This window comes from Lathyrus oleraceus, chromosome 1 (assembly GCF_024323335.1).
Source record: "Lathyrus oleraceus cultivar Zhongwan6 chromosome 1, CAAS_Psat_ZW6_1.0, whole genome shotgun sequence".
NCBI lineage: Eukaryota > Viridiplantae > Streptophyta > Magnoliopsida > Fabales > Fabaceae > Lathyrus > Lathyrus oleraceus.
In genome coordinates, this window is record NC_066579.1 from 187,543,688 (window position 1) to 187,567,868 (window position 24,181).

A 24,181-nucleotide genomic window follows, 5' to 3' on the forward strand; every position below is an offset into this window, starting at 1 on the left:
TTTACGAAGTAACCTTAGATAACGGTATATCGATTCATAAGTCCCTGTGGGATCGATATCTTTTAAAACTACGCGATAGAACTGTGCACTTGCAGTTTGTACCCCAAATTCGACTCATAAAGTCGCGATCAAGTTTTTGGCGCCGTTGCCGGGGACTTTTATTTAGTCGATATCGTAACTCTTCTGTTACGCTGTAGAGACTAAGGCTTTTCTTTCTCTTTTCTTTCTTTCGTTGATTTGTATGCCACACACTCGCTCACAAGGCGAACCGTTCTACTTACGAATCAACGATATCGAACTATATCTCCGAGTCTTACGACGAATTCGGGAATATCGTGCTGCAAACAATCTCCCTCCTGTTGAATTTCCTGATTTCAAAAATATTTTCCCTTCGATACCCGAGATGGCAGAACCAGCTCGTGCTCTTAGAGATTACGCCGCTCCATCGCAAGATGAGCCGCATTCAAGTATTGCTCCACCCGCAATCGAAGCAAACAACTTTGAACTCAAACCTTCACTGTTGCAGGCAGTACAACAGAACCAATTCTCTGGAAATCCTACCGAGGATCCAAACCTTCATTTATCCGTATTTGTCCAATACGCTGATACTGTTAAAGCTAATGGTGTCACTTCAGAGGCAATTCGACTTCGTCTTTTTCCTTTCTCATTAAGAGATAGCGCTAGAAGATGGCTTCAATCTCTTCCTTCAAACTCAGTCACCACATGGAACGAGTTGAAGAAAGTTTTTCTTGCTCGATACTTTCCGCCAAGCAAAACAACTATGTTAAGAGCCCAAATAAATGGATTTAAACAGAAAGATAACGAGTCTCTTTTCGAAGCATGGGAAAGATACAAAGACATGATGAGACTTTGTCCACACCATGGTTTAGAGGACTGGTTAGTAATTCATACCTTCTATAATGGTCTCATGTACAACACGAGGTTAACAATAGACGTCGCCGCAGGTGGTGCACTAATGAACAAACCTTATGCTGACGCTTACCAACTTATCGAAAGCATGGCTCAAAACCACTATCAGTGGGGAAGCGAACGAACAATGGTAGAAAAACCTCAAACGAAAACTGGCATGTACGAGATAAGTAACCTTGATCATGTTAATGCAAAAGTGGATGCTCTGGTCCAGAAAATTGAAAGTTTAAATGTATCACCTCCAGCCACCGTAGTTGCCATAACTCAGAATTGCGAAGTCTGTGGAATCCAAGGTCACACTTCTGCAGATTGTCAACTCCTAACAGGAATCCAAGCGGAGCAAGTAAACTATGCTCAAGGAAGCCCCTACTCGCACACCTATAACTCAAATTGGAAGAATCATCCCAATTTTTCATATAAGAGTAATAATGCTTTATACGCACCTGGACATTCTCCAAATCAAGCCCCAGCTATACCTCCGGGATATCAGAAGCCGATCCCGTCTACACCTAACAATAACGCCCCTAGGAAATCCAACTTGGAAATCATGATGGAAAACTTTATAGCTTCTCAACAGCAAACCAATAAAGATTTCTTAAACCAGAATGTACACACTGGCGAACAAATTAAACAACTAGCAAGTAAAGTAGATGCCCTGGCTACTCATAACAAAAGGCTGGAAACGCAAATTTCACAAGTAGCTCAACAACAAGCGCCTACTGCTGCCCCAACTGGTACATTTCCTGGCCAATCCCAACCTAACCCAAGAAGCCACGCTCATGCAATTATACTGAGAAGTGGAACGGAAGTGGAAGGACCGTCTGACCCAAGGATAGAAAACCAAAACTCTAAAAAGTCAACTGAGGAGGAAAGTGAACCTAAGGAAAAGGAAGAGAGTAACAAGGAAACCGTAGAAAAGAAGGAACCTTATGTACCTCCACCACCTTATAAACCGCCTATCCCTTACCCTCAAAGGCTTATTAAAACCAAAGATGCGGGCCAATTCAAAAAATTTGTTGACCTACTAAAACAATTAAACGTCACAATTCCGTTTACAGAAGATATTACGCAGATGCCCTCATATGCCAAGTTTTTAAAAGAAATTCTTTCTAATAAAAGGAAACTTGAAGATAACGAAACCGTTACACTCACCGCTGAATGTAGCGCTATAATCCAGAATATGCCTCCTAAACTTAAAGACCCAGGTAGTTTCTCTATACCCTGTCACATAGGAAAATTTGTCATTGACAAAGCCTTATGCGATTTAGGAGCCGGTATTAGTGTTATGCCTTTATCCATATGCAAGAGACTTGAAATGGGAGAATTACGACCAACTAAAATGTCTGTGCAACTAGCAGATCGTTCCGTCAAATATCCTGTAGGAATTCTTGAAAACGTTCCAGTGCGCATAGGTCAATTCTACATTCCAACTGATTTTATAATTATGGATATTAGAGAAGATGAAGTTACACCCATTATACTGGGAAGACCGTTCTTGGCAACTGCCGGTGCAATCATAGACGTGAAACGAGGACGACTCACTTTTGAAGTAGGAGAAGAGAAAATTGAGTTCATTCTTTCCCAATTTTTGAAAGCACCTGCAATAGAAGATACATGTTACTTCATGGATATCATCGATGAATGTATAAAAGAAACGGAGTTAGAAAAAGACAAATCATCTGACTATCTTGTAGAAGACAAACTTAACCAATGTTTAGCAATAACACCGGACCCTACGCAATGCCTTAAGAAACCAACCTTAGACCTGAAAACACTTCCCAAGAATCTGAGATATGAATTCCTAGACTTAGAGCTTGAACGACCAGTGATAGTTAATGCTGACCTAGGAAGACTCGAAACAGAAAAACTCCTGCATATCTTAAGAAAATATCCAACCGCACTAGGTTACAACATCACCGATCTTAAAGGAATAAGTCCCTCTATTTGTATGCACCGCATCATGCTAGAAGAAGACTGTAAAACTTCTAGGGAACACTAGAGGAGACTAAACCCGATCCTGAGTGAGGTAGTGAAGAAGGAAATAACCAAGTTATTAGAGGCAGGTATCATATATCCTATATCTGATAGCAAATGGGTTAGTCATGTACACATAGTACCAAAGAAAGGAGGTGTAACAGTCATTGAAAATGAAAAAGGAGAAACTATAACCAAACGAATCGAATCGGGATGGAGAATGTGCATTGACTATAGGAAACTAAACAAAGCAACCCGAAAAGATCATTTCCCTTTACCATTCATTGACCAGATGTTAGAACGATTAGCAAAACACTCTCATTTCTGCTATCTAGACGGTTACTCAGGTTTCTTTCAAATACCAATTCACCCTGATGACCAAGAAAAGACAACGTTCACGTGCCCTTTTGGTACCTTCGCTTATAGACGAATGCCGTTTGGCTTGTGTAACGCTCCTGCAACTTTCCAAAGGTGCATGATGGCAATATTCGCCGATTTTCTAGAAAACATCATGGAAGTATTTATGGATGACTTTTCCGTATGCGGACAAAGCTTTGAAGAATGTCTTGAAAACCTAGAGAGAGTTCTAGAGCGATGTGTAAAAGTAAACCTAGTACTTAATTGGGAAAAATGTCACTTTATGGTACAAGAAGGAATTGTTTTAGGACACATCATCTCGAACAAAGGAATTGAAGTAGACAAAGCTAAAATAGAGGTAATCGAAAATCTTCAACCCCCGAAAACTGTGAGAGAAGTACGAAGCTTCTTAGGACATGCCGGTTTCTACCGACGATTCATTAAAGACTTCTCTAAAATAACTAAACCTTTAACCGGGTTATTAATGAAAGATGCTGAATTCATATTTGACAATAAATGTTTAGAAGCATTTCAAACGCTTAAACAAGCACTGATCTCCGCACCCATAATGCAGACACCAGATTGGAATGAACCATTCGAAATAATGTGTGATGCTAGTGATTACGCTGTAGGTGCTGTTTTGGGACAACGAAAGGATAAAAAGCTTCATGTTATATATTACGCAAGTAGAACTCTAGATGAAGCACAAATGAATTATGCCACAACCGAGCAAGAACTTCTAGCAGTAGTGTTTGCGCTAGATAAATTTCGTTCTTACTTGGTCGGAGCCAAAATAATCATCTACACTAACCACGCTGCTATCAAATACCTCTTAACAAAAAAAGGATGCTAAACCTAGACTCCTAAGGTGGATCCTTTTGCTACAAGAGTTCGATTTGGAAATCAAAGACAAGAAAGGAACTGAAAACGTAGTAGCAGATCACCTCTCTAGACTTGAGAACCTTGAACCAGAAAGAACATCGATCAACGATGATTTCTCGTACGATAAACTTATAGCTACTTTGGAAGAAAATAACGCTGATAAACAGGTGGAAACCACTTTAGCTATATCTGTTACACCGTGGTACGCTGACCTCGTCAATTATTTAGCTGCCGGAATAGTTCCACCTACCTTATCCTACCAACAGAAGAAACGATTCTTCTATGACATAAAACACTATTACTGGGATGACCCCTTACTTTTTAAAAGAGGCCCCGATGGTATTTTCCGTCGGTGTATACCCGAAGAAGAGGTAGAAAATATAATCCAACACTGTCACTCCGCTCCTTATGGTGGACACGCAAGTACATCCAAGACCTGCTCTAAAATCCTACAAGCCGGTTTCTATTGGCCAAATATATGGAAGGATGTACATGCAGCTATTAAGAAATGTGACCGATGTCAACGCACAGGAAACATATCTAGACGTGACGAGATGCCACAAAAGGGCGTTTTGGAAGTAGAGATTTTCGACGTGTGGGGAATAGACTTCATGGGACCTTTTCCATCCTCTTTCGGTAACAAATACATACTCGTGGCAGTTGACTACGTATCAAAATGGATTGAAGCTATAACTTCTCCAACAAACGACACACGAGTAGTAACTAGACTATTTAAGAATATAATATTTCCAAGGTTTGGTGTCCCAAGAATAGTAGTCAGTGATGGTGGATCGCATTTCATATCCAAGGTACTCGAAAAACTACTGCTTAAGTATGGCGTAAGACATAGAGTAGCGACACCTTACCACCCTCAAACCAGTGGGCAAGTGGAGGTGTCTAACAGAGAAATCAAACAGATACTAGAGAAAACAGTCGCCACTTCAAGGAAAGACTGGTCATTGAAATTACCAGAAGCTTTATGGGCTTACCGAACTGCTTACAAAACTCCCATAGGGACAACCCCATTTAAGCTAATTTATGGAAAATCCTGTCACCTCCCGGTAGAATTAGAACATAAAGCCTATTGGGCTATTAAAAATCTAAATTTAAACTATAAAGCCGCCGGCGAAAAGAGAATCCTTGATATAAGCGAATTAGAGGAACTATGAAGAGACGCTTACGAAAATGCCAGAATCTACAAAGAAAGAACAAAACAATGGCATGACAAGCGCATATCAAGGAAAATCTTCAAACAAGGCGATACAGTCCTTTTATTTAACTCCAGACTAAAGTTATTCCCGGGAAAACTACGATCTAGATGGTCAGGTCCTTTTCAAATCACCAATGTTTTTCCCAGTGGAGCAGTAGAAATTAAAGGCAAATCTATGGAACCATTTACCGTAAACGGGCAACGTCTAAAACATTATCACTATGCAGAAAACACTGAAGATTCGCAAGTCTTGCAGTTAGACGAAATGCCTCAAGAACTTATAGATTATAATTGATAGTTTTTATGTCGAGCTTGCGACATTAAACAAAGCGCTTAGTGGGAGACAACCCACAAATATTTTATTTTTCTTCTATTATTATTTTTCTATTTCTTCCTTAATTATTCTTTTAATTTTTGTTTAGTATTCATTCTTAATTTATTTTAATTTATTAAAAACTTTTCTCTTCTTCTTTCGGCATTTGGTCAAATCCTGACTAAAACTCTTGTTTTTCTTTTCTCTAGCTAACACTAACCTGATGGGACAAATTGATCGTATGGGTATCAAATTCAGAGGAACAGCTCAGAAACAAAAGTTTGAGGAACTAGCCACGAGAGAGATGCTACCTAGTCTGTATGCTGATGACTGGGCAATGACTGCCCTTGGACTAAGACAAAGTGTCCTGTATTTGCTGAGTCAGATAGGGTGGGAAACCGCTCCTATCCGTAGACAATTTGTCACTTACCGGAGACTGACTCTAGAATTCCTTAGTTCTCTGATCTATCTACCCAGCCATGGAGAAGGAATAAGCAGAGGTTTCATCTAGTTCAGAATGTTTAACATGGAGTACCAATTTAATATTCAAGATTTTACCAACCTTTTAGGTTTCCCTACATCCTTTGACACATTCACAGTGAGCCAAGAAGAACTTTTTGAATATAGAGAACTTGAACACTTTTGGGGTAACTTGACTGGAAATGACGATCCCGAGGAACATGAGTTTCTCTCTGGAAACATACATAACCCGGCCTTCCGTTATTTCCATAAGATCCTGACCCACACCTTATTTGGGAAGAAGCCAAACAGTACCACAGTTTCACGTGATGAACTCTTCATCATATTTTGTGCTTCCCAGAACCGTCCAGTAAACGGTGCCACTTTTATGTTGGCAAATTTAGACCACCTTATCCAAGATGAACGAGCACCAATTCGAATAGGCGGTTTGATAACCATGATTGGTAATGCTATCGGATTACGTCAGCCTATGCTTGACTTAAGCCCTTTTTGTGGCATTACTACTATGAGTATACCCTTCCTCTTCAACACTATGTTTATAGCAAACCTAGGATCTGATGAGTTTGAGCTTATAATTAATAACCAAGTTCTTTGCCTATTCACCATGCCCGATCCTAGGACTGGTGTTCATAACCGCAATAACTGACTTTACAATCTGAACGAAACCCCCTCTCCTGCTAGATCCACTGAATCCATCCAGGACTATGAGATTTGTGATGACCTGATTCCTTATGCTGAATCAGACCCTCAGAAACCATCTGGTTATTATGATATTGATCCTCCTCCTCAACCTGTTCAGACCGAAGAATCGGAAATACCCGACCTTAGACATCATATGCCCGGAACTGATTATAACACTGCCATTGAAGCTTTGATGTCAGAACAAGACGCCCTCAGAGAAGAGTTCACTAGCTTGAGACATGAATTTCTGGGATACATGAACAGTATGACAAATCAGTTTCACGAGTTACTATACCGTGTTAACTCCTTTGCTCCTCCGGCCAGAGATCGTGCAGATGGATAGAAGCCGTTTTTCTTAGTTATCTAGCTTTAGTTAGTTTTATTATTTAATGTTATTTCAAATTATGTTCGTATTTGTTTCTCTTTCGCATTTTTGTTTTTCTCCATTGTTACATTATGATTATTTTATGAAGCTATTGAATTATCCTATTTTATTATGAATTATGCAATATTTATCAAAAAAATGCTCTCTACTGTTGCTGCCTACATAAATTATTAACAATATAATACATTTATGCACTATTATACAAAGTAGAATAGCATGTAGGAAAATTAAATAGCAAAATAAAATAATCTGAAGCAAAACAAAATAAATAATAAAAAAAATAAAATAAAAAAAAATAAAAAAATTACCAAAGTTATTCTGAAGAACGCTAGCAGAACCTTGCCAAAAAGACTGTGTGACGAGCGTCACACATTCTATCACGGACGTCACACAAAGTGCTTGTGACGCCCGTCATGCTCCTGTAACGAGCGTAACGCCATGTTAACGTTACAAAGACCGTTGGAGACGAACGTTACAACCCTACAACTTTTTACCTTCCCCATTTATTCATATTTACCCACATTTATTCACTTTTCAACCTCTCCCTTTCCAACTTCAAAATTTTTCCCTATAAATACCCACCATACCTTTCTTCCTACATCACAACTATTCTATACAATCAAATATATTTTCTTTTTCTTTCCTAATTACTTCTTCCAACTCATTCATCAGTATGGCGGGAAATCAAAATTTCGGAAATATCATCTTCCGATCCGAAGATGATAATTATCAAAGGGAGCAATTCGAGCACTTTCAACAACGAGGTGTCACTTCTACCAGGTATCCTGATTCAACTTGTTTACAACAATTAGGATTACTTCAAGGTATCGAGTGGATGCTCCGCCTTGCCGATCTAACCTTTCTATGCACGCATAATCAACCCACCTACCCATCCCTAACCTTAGAATTCTTAAGTTCATATGCGTACAACACTCCCACCGGTGAGGACGAATTCTTAACCGGTACCGCAACCTTCCATATGTTCAATACCGAGTACTCCCTATCCCAAAACCAATTGAGTACCATGCTACAATTCCCCATAGAAGGTCAAGTCTATCCCAGAATCCCTCCAAACCTAAACTGGAGCACAGTTGCTGCTTTCGACCTCTTTAGGAAAATATCCGGTGTAGATGCCAACAACTGGGAAGAGCTCCTTGTTTCCCATATACATAACCCAACTATCCGGTACTTTATTTGCATCCTACAAAACACAGTTTTTGGAAGACCGAACAACAGCAAGGTCAACGCAAAGGAACTATTCTTCCTCGAATGCGTCTTCGAACCGAATGCTAAGGTAAACGCCGCCTCCTTCCTATTTCATCATATCCGCACCTTATGTGCTAGAGGACGTCTACCTTTTGTAATTGGTGGATTAATCACCACCATAGCACTTGGCTTAAACCTAGGGGACCGACTCCAAACTTTAGAATCTTTACCTCCCCTCTTTATGGATATAGGCTACTGTCGGTCCAGCCGCCTAATAAAGAACAGAGTAGGCGGAAAATATTACCTTATGGTGAATAACCAGGCAGTCCCAAGCGTTGTTCTACCCAACATTGCCTTAACCGATGTCACCAATCCCAACCGCCACCTCTATGATCTGAATGCTCCCGAAGCTACCGAGCCTTCACATACAAACCCGTCTGCAGACGAGTTCGAAGAAATGGAGCAAGGAGATAATGCTCCTGCACAACAATCAATCCCACTCAACCCTTCCGATACAGCAGCTGGCCCATCCTCCCGACGTCGTCGACGAAGAAGGCCTGCAGCCAACGACGACATCATGAATGCTATTGATGGTATGCAAGCACAGAATCTCGAAATGATGCAAATGATGCACCAAATGCAACAACAGCAGGAAGAGAGGAATGCCATAACCGACCAGCGGTTCACTGATTTGCTTAGCAGGTTCGACAACTTAGAAGTACGTCAAAGATCACCAGGTCCAAGAACAAGAGGCGACAGGCAACCTTAACTTTAGTTTTTTTTCCTTTCTTTTTGTAATTCAATTTTTTCCTTCAAACATTGAGGACAATGTTTCATTCAAGTATGGGGCGGAAAACCATGTTCTCTCCATCCTCCTTTTTCCTTTTCAAGTATGTATCTTTCTTTTCATTGTTATTTCCCTTAAAAATAAAATAATATTTCTTATAATATAGATTTATTTTAAGTTAAGTCCCAAACGTGAAAACCTTATATTATCTATTCCCCTCAATTTTCTTGAGCCATAACAAAAATTCATCACACTCAATAAGTATAAAGGTCGCTTATTTTATAAAACTTGAGTGAAATCAAGACAAAAATTATTACCATAACAACGCTCTAAGAACCTCAACATGTTAGATCAGGATAAGTACCTATTATACCAATCCCTTGAACTTTTAGTTTTATAGTAACCCCGAGTAGTTTATACGAGAAGTCAGCACCATCTTAATAGCAAACTACGTGGAGAGCCGATGAATATAAGTGAATGATTCCCAAAGTAACATAAAAAATATATATATATCAGGAAATGCACTAATTAAGTTAGGTGATCCTTACCAGATCATTTAATCTAAAGGTTGCAGATCATACAAAAGCATAATATGAAAGATCCATTATGAGTTGGTTCAGCAGGTATCTGGTACTGAACTTGGTAGGGCGGACTACGGTCCGATCCCACGCAATTTGCAATTGACTAAATAACGAAGTTATCCGACTTATGTACCAGAACTTCTAGCTAAAAGGGGATCAGAATCACTAATCGGTTACTCCACTATGTGCGCGAAAAGATAAAGGGCTTAATGTGATTTCGCTAGAATGAAAACGGGTGAAATAAAAGTAAAGGAACTAGGATAGCTATAATGGCATTACTCGAACTGGTTTGCATAAGGTGAGGTTATCTGAGGTTGTGACGGTGGTCGTTGATGTCAAGATTAAAACCAAGTAACTTCTAAACAAGGTTTACATGCAACCTAGTACGAATTGATGTGTGTTTCGAAATTTCATCTAGCTAAAATTTTTAAAACAAGTTCTATACTGTATTTTGCTTGAGGACAAGCAAAGATCTAAGTATGGGGGAGTTTGATAACATGAAATAGTATCACATTCTAGGACTCAATTTAATTAAATTATATTATTATTTACTTCAATTTATTTCATTTTATTAGATATTACGCGGTATTGTCTTTCTATTTTATCTCAGGTGGTTTATTAGAAGCACAAGTAAAAAAAGGAAGAAAAGGAGGTGCAAAAAGGAATGAAAAGAAGCAAATATCAAAAGCCAAAGCCCAGCCCAAAAAGCACAGGCGCTGTGCCTGTGACGAGCGTCACAAAGGCTGTGACGAGCGTCACGCTTTGCACACTCCTGTGACGAGCGTCACACATGGTGTGACGGACGTCACACCGTTCCCCTATATTTTTGGCACCAGGAACGCAACTGACCACGTTGAAACAGACCACGTTGAAGCTACTTCCACGCTTGACCCTCGGAACGTAAAGACCGTGTACACGGAAAACCCTTGGAAGTAGTTACACAAGTAGCAGTATAAATAGTAGCTTTTTGGAAAGCTCTCGGTAACACGCTTTTTCCAGATTTCTTTGCCGTTTTCGCTTTTTCGCATTTTTCTTTTCCAGCAGTACGAGCACATTTTTTACAGCATAGCTTTTACGATTTTTATATTGTTTCCCTTGCAATTTCTATTTTCCTTTTTAGCATTTAATTAATTCTTTTTCGCACAATAGTTTCTACACCGGAAACTAGTGTGTACCTTTTACCGGATCTAACCTTACGTTAGAATCTAGTTTTTTTTATTCCTTCGCTTTTATTTTCCTGCCTGATTGAAGAATTCAAGAACAAATCCAACCGACCTGTGGTGGAGTGTTCAAGACCGCTATTTAATTTCTCAGGTTCTTTAATTATTGTTTGAATATATATGCCATGTTTTACTGTTTATTTATATTATTTGCCTGAGATGAATCTGTTTATGCATGATAATTATTTAAGTCTGTTTAGCATGTCTGGCTGATTTACTTAGGTATCAGTATGTAGAGTAAGCGGAATGAAGGAATCAAAACCAAATTGGTTTAATTAAGTTTAAAATTAAAATCACACTTTTTACGGTCTCAATTTACAGGTTTAATAACAAGGTTTTTGTACGAAAGTAAAAGACATAAAGAAGTTAAAAGCAATAGAGCGAGAGTTTGAGTTTTTGACTGGACAGTGTAAATTGGACATTAATTCTAGATCAGGGCGAGAGCAATTTTTAGAGTTAATTAAATTCTAACCTTTTTCAAAAAGTATTTTTAAAGATTGAATGTGAGGACGAGAGTTAAGCATTTGAATTTAATTATATAACCTAAGTCAACAGAGCGAGAGTTTGAGATAAGGGTGTTTAAACGATTAGTGTTTTCTTAAAAAGAGTTTCTACGGATCCTATTGTTTTCAAAAAGTGGTTTTTGACTTAACTATAAGTGACAGCTACCCTAATATAAAATCATAGTTTATTCAACAGAGCGAGAGTTTGAGATAAGACTTTTAATCAATAGCGTCAACTGAAAAGATTTATTTTAAAACCAAGAAACCAACAAAGAATTGATTCCCTAATTACGACGAACTACATACCGATATCCGCTTAATTAATATTTATTTTAGATCTTATTTTAGTTTTAATTTTTCCCCCGAACAATCTAAGTATCATCCGCCTTAGCTTTACGAAGTAACCTTAGATAACGGTATATCGATTCATAAGTCCCTGTGGGATCGATATCTTTTAAAACTACGCGATAGAACTGTGCACTTGCAGTTTGTACCCCAAATTCGACTCATAAAGTCGCGATCAAGCTGCAATCGCACTATATGAGCGGTGGGATAGATCCAACTGGCTCAGTGTGATGTTCATTAAGACTAAGGTCACAGGTGGAATACGTGGTTCTGTCGATCAGCATGAGAATGTCTGTGATTTGCTGAAAGCCATTGACGATCAGTTCGTCACTTCCGAAAAGGCTTTGGCAAGCACATTAATTATGAAATTTTCCTCCTACCGACTCACCAGTGTGAAAGGTGTACGTGAGCACATAATGAAAATGCGTGACATTTCAGCTCAACTTAAGAAACTTGAGGTTGATATGTCTGACTCCTTCTTGGTGCACTATATTCTGAACTCTCTTCCGTCTGAGTATGGGCCTTTCAAGATCTCCTACAATATACATAAAGACAAATGGTCAATTCATGAATTAATGACCATGTGTGTTCAGGAAGAAGAAACGCTTGTAATGGAACAGAGTGAGAGTGCATTGCTGACAAGCACTCGCGGGAAGAACAAAGCTTTCAAAACTGACAAGTCATAAGCCAATCAGAAAGGAAAATTCAAAATACCACCGCAAGGTGATATCAAGAAAGAAGTAAAGTGTTACTTCTGTAAAAAGGGAGGACACATGAAGAAGGAATTCCCTGGATTCAAAGAATGGCTTGAGAAGAAAGGTAATTTATTCTCATTTGTTTGTTATTAATCTAATATGACTGATGTAAATATTAACACCTAGTGGATTGATTCTGGATCAACAATCCATATAACAAATTCCTTACAAGGTATGCAAAACCTAAGGAAGCCAGTGGGAAGTGAGCGGACTGTCCTATCAGGAAGCAGGATGGGCTCACATGTGGAAGCTATTGGAACTTGCAATTTAATTTTGAATAATGGTTTTGTTTTAAATTAGAAAGGACCTTTTATGTACCAAGTTTCTCACGAAACTTGATTTCAGTTTCTAGACTTGTACCTTTTGGACATTCCTTTAATTTTAAAGACACCTTATTTGAATTATTTTATAATTCGGAATGTGTTAGGAATGGTATATTGTCTGATGGTCTTTATCGTACTAATTTACAAATCGAATCCATTTATAGTTCAATGCATGTTCAAACTGGCACTAAGCGGTGTAATATTAATGAGAATTCTTCTATGTTATGGCATCGAAGATTAGGACATATCTCCATAGAGAGAATTAAAAGGTTAGTAAAAGATGGGGTACTTAATACTCTAGATTTTGCTGACTTTGAAACTTGTGTTGACTGCATTAAGGGAAAGCAGACCAACATGTCTAAGAAAGGTGCCAATAGAAGTTCAAGTATATTAGAAATAATTCATACAGACATATGCTGTCCTGATATGGATGCACATAGTCAGAAATATTTCATCACTTTCATAGATGATTACTCACGATATATGAATATTTATTTGCTTAACAATAAATATGAAGCATTGGATGCCTTCAAAGTCTTTAAGGCTGAAGTTGTGAACCAATGTGGAACACAAATAAAGATAGTGAGATCAGATCGGGGTGGTGAATACTATGGTAGATACACTGAGAATGGACAAGCACCTGGTCCATTTGCTAAGTTTCTTCAAGAACATGGGATTGTTGCCCAATACACCATGCCCGGTTCTCCGAACCAAAATGTTATTGTAGAAAGAAGAAACCGAACATTATTGAACATGGTGCGAAGTATACTTAGCAACTCTAATCTTCCTAAATCATTGTGGAATGAAACACTAAAGATGGCTGTGTATATTCTAAACCGGGTTCCATCCGAGGCTGTCCCAAAGACACCATTTGAGTTATTTAAAGGATGAAAGCCGAGTTTACGACATATGCGCGTTTGGGGATGTCCGTCTGAGGTGAGGATTTATAACCCACAAGAAAAGAAACTAGATCCGAGGACCATTCGTGGGTATTTCATTGGATATGCTGAAAGGTCTAAAGGTTATAGATTTTATTGTCCATATCATACAACTAGGATTGTGGAGTCAAGAAATGCAAAGTTTCTTGAAAATCATTTGACTAGTGGGAGCGATCAAATCAAAAATTCAATTTCTATGCATGATTGTAACACCTCAAAATTTGCCCTCCTCTCTTGGGACTAGCATACCATATTGCATATCATTTTAGGTCATTAGGCATTGCATATTGCATATCATGTGGTTACATTGTGCAAATCATCCTCCCAAGTCTTGGTCAGAAGATAAGAGGTGGAGATGCAAGCCTAGGGTTTTATTGACTGATCATTAGCCATCTGAGGATGTGGAGGTCCAAATTAGGGTTTTTTGATTCTCAAGGATATTGGTCTTCATCTTGATTGAAGTGATACATCATCATCATCATGGTCTTGATATCATCAAGTGTTGAAGCGTATTTCTTGAGATTAGGGTTTTGACCACTGGTCAACCCTAATCAGGTGCATTGGGCCAATCAGGGCATGATTAGGAGATGGGGTCTATGATGGATATGGGGATCATCACATGATTTTATTGTGCATACTGAGGCTAGGGTTTCATCCTTGAGCCGTTTCATCAGAAGATTGGGGCTCAGATTGATCTATGCATGGCCAAATTCATCTATCAGCTGAAAAAAGTCAACTGTGGTCAACTGTGATTGATTTTATGGATTTGGGGGTGGAAATGAGTTGGATACACTTCATTCATGTTGGAACAAGTGTTATTTGACATGTCAAAGCTTAAGAATGAAGAAAATAAAGTCAGGACAAGAATTGCCAAAAATAGAAAGTGACTTGTAATGGAAGTTTCCAAAAATGGAAAGTTTTTCACCTCAAGACCACGTGTCCAAGGAAGCTTCAAATGAAAATTTGTTCAACATGAAAGTTGTAGATCTTGTTCTCACCTTTCCAAAAAGTCCAAGAACTTGAAATTCCCATGTATGGTTGGCAAGTTATGGTCCATTCAATTTCAAAAATGACCCATAATCAGAAGGGCATAACTTCCACATGGAGTGTCCAAATTGGGTGATCTTTTTATGCACAAACTCCATTTGACATGTACTTTCATGGTGCATAATTGGATTTCATCAAAAATGGTCAATGCAAAAAGTCAAATTTCAAGTGTATGGTTAAAGATCCAAGGGCAAAATTGTCCAACTTGTGAAATAATGTGAATTTTTGAGTGGGGATTTTTGCAACATCTCACAAATGATATTTGGAAATGGTTTGAATGCTCATAACATGTCAAGGCCTCATGGTTTGAGAACTCACTTTTGAAATGGACTTGAAAATGCATAAAAGTGCCATGACATGTGGAAAATGAGAAATACACATCCAATGAAGATGAGACAAGTTGCAACAGCTCATGACAGATATTTTGAGAGTGTATGAGCTGTCAATACAGCTGTCATTGGCCTGTGGTGAAAGTACCATTTTGCCCTTGCTTTGAAAATGACATTTTGCTAAACACATTCTATTTTGTTAATTAAGGTGATTAAGGCTTGATTAATTGGAGGTATATATTCCTAATCATAACAAACTTCTAACAGAATTCACAATTCCCAAAATCACAATCTCTTTTCCCTCCAAATTCACCAAAAACCTCAAGAACACATCAAGCAAAACTCCATCAATCTCTCTCAATTCTTGATCATTTGGCGAGATTCTTTTTGATTTGATCCTCATTCACCTTCCTCTAGCACTGTTTTGGTAAATTGGATTGAGAGAAGCATCAAATCGTGACTGTCCAAGTAAGGTTCATCAATGGTGAATTGGATTTTTGTGCATCAGAAGCTAATTCAACTGAACCTGAGCACTTCATACAACTTCTTGAAGCTTATGCTGCACCTGTTTTGGATCAAGAAGCGCGAAGAACATCAAAATCATCGCTGCCATCTCCAGGTACTTGAATTTCGAACTTCATGATTTAATGAATGCTTATATGCGTTTTGAAGAGTGTTGAATGTAGAATCCAATGATGCAATTGGTTTGTAGAATGGTGAACCATAGGCTAAGTTATGTTGATTCAAAGTTAGGACACCAAAACCTAATCCATTCGATTCGTGAAATATAGGGAGAGTTAGTTGAAATTAAGGACATGTTTGTGATCCTCTCACTCAGACCTTTCCAACGAGTATTAGTTTGTAGATTTTGGTTAGGGTTTGATGTTCATGTGTTCGTCCCCAAATCTGGAAAATGTTGATGAAGATGATGAGATTTCTGGAAAATAAGCCGTGTTTGATCCATTGTTTTGCCAAGCCAGTTTGAATTCGTGTTTTGCGCCAAAACCAGCCAATCACGCGCCTCCAGCTCAATTATTTAAACGGCGCGTTTTGGCTCCTGCGTGCATATTTACCACTTTGCCACTGAGTCCATTTAAATTAAATAAAACATTCAATAAATATTACATAATTCATTTAAATCTTAAAAAATTCATAGAAAATTATTGGAAAGTCAGAAAAATATGAGGATTTTTTCTATAGTTTCCAAATTCCCTCTATAATTTTATGAGCATGATTTTGCAAGTTGTGCTTGGAGAAATGTTGACCTAGATTAGGGAACTTTGACTTGTGTGTATTTTTGACATGTTCTACCATTTTCAATGTGAAATACTCATACCTTAAAAGAAATTCTTGAAATTTTTTATGGTGATTCTAGACATGTTGCTGGTGATTTACATGTAAAGTTTGTGAATTTTGGATACCTGATGAGTGAGTTATGATTTTTTGAACTTAGGTGTGACAATTTGTGTCACACCTAACTAGGGCAACTTCATGAAATTATTTGCCTAGCCTATGCTTGTTGAAATGAGTTGAAATTTTGCATGGATGTTTATGGATATGTTGAGATGCTATGTGAATTTTTCTGGATTTTTATATGGCATTTTCAATTTGATTGATATTTTTCATCTCTGTTGGTCAATTATGCAAGTTCATATGACACATGTTTGTAAATTTAATGTGAAATCCTCATATGGTTTTAGATGAACATGAAATTTGGTATGCTGATTGTAGACACATTGTAGGACATCCCTGTTTTGGTCCCATTCATTTCTTAATTGTTCTCACTCTGTTATGAATTTTTGAAGTGAATGTATGTGTTGATACCTTGAATTGGCTTACATAATTGTGTCTGGATTTCTTGATTTTCATTGACCTAGTTCCTTTTGTCCAATTGAGCTGAAAATTCACATGCTATACCTTGAATATGTCCTGTTTAGGTGTGAATTATTTGAGGATTTTTGGAATTGTTTTGGTATGCTTTTGATGGAATTCATTCTGTTTGGACATTGGATGTTGCATTTAACCTAGTTTGTGATGTTTTGGTCATGAAATGAATATGATGAATGATATGAGTATGGGATCAATTGCATTTGCTTTCTATTTGCATTAATTTGGTTTTGGTTGAGAATTGTTTGCTGTTTAGAATTTTTTCTCACTTTTGGACCCTAGGCTTGGCCTAGTGGTCTAGTTTCTCACATTTGGGTTGACTTTTCAGGATGAAATGCATGATGCTTAAGGAGAATGCTTCAAGTCAATTAAATTGAGATTATTTGGTGTTGTGAACTAACATGAATTTGTTTTGTAGGTTGTGAAGCTTGAGCTTGAGCTTATAGCTTGCCTTTGTGTGCATTAATCTGTATAGTCTGACTGATTAACATTTGCTGTTTATTGTTGTTTGTCTGAGTACTGATGATACTTGATTGATTTCAGGTACATTTAGTTGCTTACAGTTCTTTAAGAACTTGCTTGCTGCTGCTTGGTTTTTAAACCACTTGAGGTAGGACTTCTATTCTTCATGTAGTCTGGAGACCCGGTCTGTTATTTGGCCGGGCAAAATGTCTGAAGTCCTCCTTAAGAGGCGATGTTTGTGGTTGTTTACATTTGTGCCAAGCAGGTAAAGACCTCTATGAGGCAATTGGTGGATCAAAGGGATATGCAATCTATCCCCCACTATTCTGTGAATCGTCCCTCTGCTCACACGGCTGTGTGTCGATGCATTGGGACACAAACCCAAGATCCTGTGCTGTTGCACAATCGAGTCAGAGTCTTTGAGCGTAGAAGGGTCCCTCCATTCTGGACCCACGCTCCTTCGTCTGAAGCTCTCCCTGGTCAGGGATAAGAGCTGTGAGGTCTCATCCTCACTTCACCTTTTCACCTGCTTCACCTTAGCCTCGTAATGGCAAGGTTAAGAGCGAATAATACCCATGTACAGATGACTTGCTTCGGCCGTCAAACCCATTGTTTGAGCCTCACTTGATTGGTTATAGTGTGTGCTTTGTGAATATTTGTTTGACATGTTTGCTTGAAATGCTTGTTTTGATCTGTATGCTTGTATGCTTGCTTTCTTCCTGGATAGGGTTAGCTTGCAGTTGTGCAAGTAGGTAGAAACCTGAACATAGGGTAATGATGCATGACAACACTAGGCTCGAGTCCAGCTCCCTGGTAGTGTGTCTTCCCTTGGTTTCTGGCTAGATTTTCTTTCCCTTGAGGGGGAACTACATCACCCTGATCCTTGTTCCAGACGAGGTATGTAGGCAGGTGGTCGTGCGAGACCACTCCGGGCACTTTTTTTCTTTTTGTGTGTGTTTACCTGTTATCTGATTGTGTGTTTGGTTCGGATGCCGACGTAAGTCCAGTGATTGGCGGTCGGGCTCCACGTTTGCCCTTTTGTGTGCGTTTTGGTTCGGATGCTGACGTAATTCCATCGAGTGGTTGTCAGGCTCCATGTTTGCCATCTGTTTGTGCGTTTTGCTTGTTTGGCGTGCGTGAGCCGAACTACAGTGGCTCTGATTCTCGTTCCAGACGAGATATGTAGGCATAGGATGCGATGTCCTATCGAGCTCCCTTCTCTTAACCCCACCTGCGTTCCCCTGTGTGTGTGTGTGATGTTTAGCAACCTTTTCTTTTCTTAGAACGTGGATCCCGTCGAGTACGACGGACGTGAGGGGTGCTAATACCTTCCCCTTGCGTAACCGACTCCCTTACCCTTTCTCTTTGGTCGCGAGACCATTTCCTTTCCAGGTTTCTCTGAGCGTTTCCTTTCCCTATTTTGGGATAAATAACGCGCAGTGGCGGCTCTGTGTTGTGTTTTTATTTGAGTCCCGCCGGTTGATTTTCGCGGATGCGACAATGATCATATAGAGTATGAACCTTCCACTTCAAGTAATAGAATGCTTACTATTTACAACATCCCTCAAGTTCAAATGGATGTTGATCAACCAATCATCGAGACTCCACAAGCTACTGATGATCCAGTAAATCAAGTTGGTCATCAAGATGATGAACAATTAGTTGAACAATAAGATCCTCAAGAAAATGTTGATCAAACATTAAAAAGATCTACTAGGACAAGAAAATCAGCTATTCTAATGATTACATTATGTATCTACAAGAATCTGACTATAATATTGGAGCTGAGAATGATCTTGAGAGCTTTAGACAATCCATGAGTTGCAAAGAGTCAAATTTGTGGTATGATGCCATGAATGATGAAATTAATTCCATGGAAAACAACGACGTATGGGATCTTGTAGAGTTACCTAATGGGGCAAAGGACATTGGTTGTAAATGGGTCTTTAAAACCAAGAAAGATTCATTAGGCAACATTGAGAGATATAAGGCCAAACTCATTGCTAAGGGATTTACTCAAAAGAAGGGAATCAATTACACTGATACTTTTTCTCCTGTATCTAAGAAAGATTCTCTTCATGTCATCTTGGCATTAGTTGCACATTTTGACCTTGAGTTGCATCAAATGGATATGAAAATAGCCTTTCTTAATGGTGATTTAGAGGAGGAGGTTTATATGAAACAACCTAAAGGTTTCTCTTCAAATAGTGGTGAGCATTTGGTTTGCAAGCTTAAGAGATCCATATATGGTTTAAAATAAGCCTCTCGTCAATGGTATCTTAAATTCCATGAAACGATATCCTCATTTGGGTTTATTGAAACCCCATGGATCAATGTATATACCAGAAGGTCAGTGGGAGTAAAATTTGTTTTCTCATTTTTTATGTGGATGACATACTACTTGCAACCAATGATAAAGGTTTTCTACATGAGGTGAAACAGTTCCTCTCTAAAAACTTTGATATGAAGGATATGGGTGAGGCATCTTATATCATTGGCATTAAGATCCACAAAGATAGACTTCGAGGAATTTTGGGTCTATCACAAGAAACCTACACCAATAAAGTTTTAGAGAGATTTAGAATGAAAGATTGTTCACCAAGTGTTGCACCCATTGTCAAGGGCGATAGATTTAATTTGAATCAATGCCCTAAGAATGATTTTGAGCGGGACCAAATGAAGAACATTCCATATGCTTCTGTTGTTGGAAGTATTATGTATGCTCAAGTATGCACAATACCCGACATTGCATTTGCTGTTGGAGTCTTAGGAAGGTATAAGAGTAATCCAGGTATGGATCACTGGAAAACTGCAAAAAAGGTGTTGAGATATCTTAAAGGAACAAAAGATTACATGCTAATGTATAGGCAAACGGACAATCTTGATGTGATTGGCTATTCAGACTCCGACTTTGCTGGTTGTGTTGATTCTCGCAAATCAACATCAGGACATATTTTTATGATGGCTAATGGAGCTATTTCATGGAGAAGTACTAAGCAAACCTTGATTGCTACTTCTACTATGGAAGCCGAGTTTGTCTCCTGTTTTGAGGCTACTTCTCATGGTGTATGGCTTAAGAGTTTTATTTCTGGGCTTAGAATCATGGATTTTATTTCTAAACCTCTGAAGATTTTTTGTGATAATTCAGAAGTTGTCTTTATGGCTAAGAACAATAAAAGTGGAAGTCGAAGCAAGCACATTGACATAAAGTATTTAGCCATTAGAGAAAGAGTTAAAGATAAAATAGTAGTTATTAATCACATTAGTACTGATTTAATGATCGCTGATCCTTTGACTAAGGACATGCCACCAATAAAATTTAAGGATCATGTAGAGAACATGGGACTTGGGCCCTCCTTATGATTGTATCCATACAATTTATTAATAAAACTCTTATATTATGATGTTTTCTCATTTTCATGCGCACATCAGTTTGAGAAAATATGTTACATCTGGACCAAGAGTAAACATTGGTTTATTCATCAAGTTAGTTACCACATTACAGATATATACTTGAAAATAGACATGTTGTAATACATAGATGAGACTACTCGCTTTTAGGGGGACTATCTCTATGATTCACATATTTATTTCTTGAGTAAGTTTTCCATGACTCATTTATGCCAATAATCAGTTCTATGGACCAAGTGGGAGAATGTAACAATTTCTTATTTTTATTATAATAATTATTAATAATAAAAAACCAATTTTAATATGGTCCATAGTTTTGGGATTTTGGTTCTGAAAAGGGTATGATTTATTTTGGTTTTAATGTAAATTGATATGACCATTTAATTGAGTGGTAATGAGTTTTAATGGCTTTAAATTCTTTATGGTAGAATCAAGCCTATAAATAGTCTTTGACCCCCAAAGCTTTCTCTCATAGCAAAAGAAATACACCATCTATATTGAGAGAGCAAGAACTTAGAAGAATCAAAGGCAGTTCACTCATAACACTGCAACAATGGCTGGAGGTAAAACCTCTAATTCTATTTCCGTATTTTGTTTTATTGATCTCGTTGTTCTTTTATTATGAGGAACATAGGATCAATATATATATATATATATATATATATATATATATATATATATATATATATATATATATATATATATATATATATATATATATATATATATATAACACATACTAGTGAAATATAATAAAGAGAGTTTTTTTTAATATAAACCAAAATTATGTATGAATGGATATAATGGACTCTTGAAGTAGTGCTGCAAGTCTAAAGAGGGAGTATAATGAAGTATGAAAATTGTGAGTAAGTTAGTCTTATCAAGGCACAGGGACTGATATGGTAATGAGGAAAACAGGAAACTCGTCAAAGCACAAGAGTCACATGACAAGAATCTTACCAAGGCACAAGGACTAATATGGTTATGAGGGAATAACAATGAAGGTGTCAACCCAGGGAATAACGATGAAGGTGTCAACCCCAAAAAAAGTGATTATAGTGGTGTTAAAACTAAGAGAGATAAAGAGCCACAAGGACAAGTTGTAGACTTGATAATGAATTGACAGGGAATTGCACTAAAGTCTATGAATAGAAGAGAATACTCTGAGCAGCTAGGGTCTACATCTTGTGCACAGAGGTACTCTAGACAAGGGTAGGGAAGATCCCCTCTCATCATTTTCTATTGCTTAAGGCTCATGGCATGCAAGTCTAGTCAATGACTGACAAGTTGTTGAAGCAGGTTCCCAAAGATGTTGTGTGGATGAGTCAGATGATTGACTGCTGAGGAAAGATGTGCTTCACGGAGGGTCTTAGACTTATGGGGGAGGCTGAATGCTCTAAAGTGACAAAGGCAAGTCCTATCAAGTGACTAAGATACTTATGGTCACTTGAGAAAGACAAGGGGGGATATGTAACAAATAAAGGGATTTAGTAGATCCTATGTGAATTGGATTAAGCCAAATAAAAGGAAAGGATTGATGAACAAACAAAGATGCATGATCATACAAAACTAGGCTAGGGTCTCATTCTTAGGTAGCCCAAGAGAAATCCATGTGAGTGCAAAGTGTATTGTCTTATGCCTCATTATAAGGTAGCCCAAGAGAAAGTCATGTGTGTGTAATAGTGTACTAAACCTAAGCAGATGAGGTTTTATTGAGTTTTGTACTGAATGTTTTATTGGGGTTCTCTTTTACCATGAATTTGATGTTAATTTTGATATGTATTTCAAGCATTTTAGGTTTGCATATAGAAGAAAAAATATATGGAAACCATACCAAGACCACTTGTTTGGGATATTGTGAAGAGGAACAATATTTCAAGCTTTGTTTTATCAAATTTTAGTATGTGTCTTTAAATGGCTGTATGTAGTTTTATAATTAAACATTTTCCTCTTATTTAATGGATTGGTTATTTCTATGAAATATTGATCACAAATTTCCTATGAAAGATTAACCCTTGGTTAATAATTTTTTGAATACCCAGCAAACAATTCTCAATTGAAGATGAAAATAAGACACTATCTACTAGTTTTTTAGGGTCATGGAAATAAGCATTAAGTAGTTGTAGTTTCCGGTAGTTGTGGTGACTTTTTCATATTAACTCGATTCCAAATGAACCTTTGCAATTACACTTTACTCATTTATATTGCAAGTCGTGTTTGATATATGTAGTGAGTACTAGTAGGGCTTGTCCATATGATGGTTGCTTGGTTTCCGAGGCCGATTCTAAGGTTATTTTCTTACATTTAAGTTTGAAAGTACTTATGAGCAATGTGAAGTGTTTTCTTTTGTATTTCATTAGTTTTATAAATTTGTATTTTCGGTATTTTAATTTCATCCTTTGATAGAGACAAATAAGACACTTGTTGAAACTATTAGGAAAATAGCAGTAACTATTGGAATATTAGCAGTTCATTAGATGTATCATAGAACTAGATGTAGAATCAGTTTCCTCAGCAGGACACATACAAGTGGGAGGTATTTATGGAGTTTACTTTTTGTTCTCAACCATTTTAGTGATTAAATTAGTTGCCACATATGAGCATCATTAAGACAAAATTTAGCTTTTCTAACTTGTCAAACATAAAGTCTTTTAGAACGTGTCGGCCTTATGATGCCGAGTTGAATGAGGATGAAAATTGTTTAGTCTGAACGATATGGAGTGAGAAACAAGTGCATTCAATGTACTTTTTATCGTTGAGACGTTTCACGAGATTTTTTTTAAACATGTGGCATAAGGACTATAGACTAGCGCGTAGTGTTTTCTTCCAAGGTGCTTGATTGCACTTAAATGTCATGGAATTACTAAGGTAGGTTCAATCTATTGCCTCCAGTCTTCCCATTTTTTTTGAGTCCTATGATTATTTGTGATAGTTTTGAATTTAATTGTGCTTTTAGGAAATCTTCTTTTGACGAGACCTTTTATGATCGGTCTTGCAGTATTTTTTTCTGACAAGAGTGTTAGGGGAATGCACTGGTGGTGATTGGGTTGATAACGTTATTTCTACCCCTAAAAGGGCCACTTTCGACTCTTCCCATGCCGGTCCTTTATCATATATGCAGCTTGTCGGCCTAGATGAACAAAGGCTTCAACATTTTATTAGGTTTTATAAAATT

At 37.7% G+C, this 24,181-nt stretch overlaps 1 non-coding gene across 1 annotated transcript; it reads right to left on the minus strand.

The window, feature by feature from the left end:
* Nucleotides 1-781: 781 nt before the first annotated feature.
* LOC127116104 (small nucleolar RNA R71) lies at nucleotides 782-888 on the minus strand. Its single transcript, XR_007801087.1, has one exon. It is a non-coding gene; the product is annotated as a small nucleolar RNA R71 (small nucleolar RNA).
* Between the last annotated feature and the right edge of the window lie 23,293 nt (nucleotides 889-24,181).